This window comes from Octopus bimaculoides, chromosome 2 (assembly GCF_001194135.2).
Source record: "Octopus bimaculoides isolate UCB-OBI-ISO-001 chromosome 2, ASM119413v2, whole genome shotgun sequence".
NCBI lineage: Eukaryota > Metazoa > Mollusca > Cephalopoda > Octopoda > Octopodidae > Octopus > Octopus bimaculoides.
The window spans coordinates 37671555-37673507 of record NC_068982.1 but is presented as its reverse complement, the minus strand read 5'-3'; the positions used below and the strand labels follow the sequence as shown (position 1 = coordinate 37673507).

The 1953-nt window shown below is 28.7% G+C and overlaps 1 protein-coding gene across 2 annotated transcripts in view; it reads right to left on the bottom strand.

Annotated features, from left to right (window-relative positions):
• The window catches only part of LOC106873463 (voltage-dependent L-type calcium channel subunit beta-1), a 303996-nt gene that overhangs the window by 301049 nt on the left and 994 nt on the right, over positions 1 to 1953 (bottom strand). The gene's annotated exons all lie outside the window — the stretch shown is intronic.

The following is a 1953-nucleotide window of genomic DNA, read 5'->3' as shown; positions in this document are numbered from 1 at the left end:
TATATATATATATATATATATATATATATATATATATATATATATATATATGCATGTACGTGTATAATACACATGCACCTGTTTCCATACAGCTGTGTATGATATACTGTATATTATAGGTACATTCGTATATTGATAAGTATCTTTGAACATTCGTGTGGAAAAGCCTTGTCGAGTCATAATCGTCGAAAGATGTTTGATCCAAGACTACAACTGCTAAAATTTTAGATCGCTAATATTTCTTTTACACCTTGCTTGTTCTTTCACATCTTGCCTTACATATTACATACTCACGTCTATGAGCTAGCCACCCACACACTTAATACACACGTAGATAAATATCTATCTACCAATTTGTATATATATATCATATTATATTTATTATATATATGTATGTATGTATGTGTGTGTATGTATGTATAACACACACATCTTTATGCAAGTGTGTTTATATACACACATGAGTATGCGTGTGTCTGTGTTTGTGTGCAAGTGCGTGTGCGAGTGTGTGTGTGTGATTGGCTTGGCTATAGTATCGCAATGACATAGTGCGAAGAGGCGGAAAACTATGGAAATGATGACAAAAATGAGAGCAATTAAAGATTAAGAGAAAATAATTGGTTTAATATGTATATATATATATATATACACACGCACACACACACACAAAGAGACGCATATGCATGCATACACTAAGTTGCAAAAATATAAAAAGTTGTCACCAGTTTTAGGGAAAGATATATAATTAACTAGAATTGGTTTTAATCAGTAGTTATCTGTAAATCTAATGTGTTTTTCTTATTTCCTGTTCATCTCTCATTTGATTCTGTGCTGCCGAAACCAAAGACATGAGATATTGTTCAAAGTACCATCATTTCAAAACCAGTCAGATGGAGTACTTTAACTTGTAGAAAGAGGTGACAGATATTGAAGCTACACACACACACACACATACACATATATATATATCGTATATATCGCCATATATGTGTATGTATGTATGTATGTATGTATGTATAGTATACATATATATGTATATATTTACATATATATATATATATATATATATATATATATATATATATATATATATATATATATATATATATATATATATATATATATGTGTGTGTGTGTGTGTGTGTGTGTGTGTGTGTGTGTGTGTGTGTATGTATGTATATATATATGTATGTATGTATACATATATGTATATGTATGTATGTATGTATATTCTTGTATTATTTTACTTGTTCCAGTCATTTGACTGCGGCCATACATACATACATACATACATACATACATACATACATACATACATATAAATGTATGTATGTATGTGTATACACGCGCATACAGGAAGAGAGAAATAGGGTGAAAGACTGAAGGAAGAGACAGACACATAGAGAGAGAGAGAGAGAGTGAGGGAGAAAGAAATCACAGAGGAAGCGATTCTTATAAACACGCACTCAGAAGTAAAGTGAGAGAATGTGCGCGTGCTTTTTTTTCTTCTTTTTTTTTACGCTATAAGCGATAGAATTAAAGATCAATTCTTTGACAAATATGAATACTAAGTTTTAAATATACAAGCGCTCTGAGGCTTTTTCGAGAAAGATACAGGGGAAAAACAAAACTTAGTGGATGACTTTCAGATTTGAAAGAAATAAAAATTGGAAGGACAATTCGTTTTTTTTGTTTTGTTTTTTTTTAATAATATTAAATGACAAATATTTCAAATATACCCATCTGTTGACAGACAATTTAAACAAAAATGAAAATAGTAATAGTAGTGTTAATAACAATAATAATAATAACAATAATAATAATAATAATAATAATAAAATGCGTACAAAATATTAAAAAATGAAACAACGGATCCAGTATGTATATATAATATACACACACACAAACACACACATATATACATATACATATATATATATATATATATATATA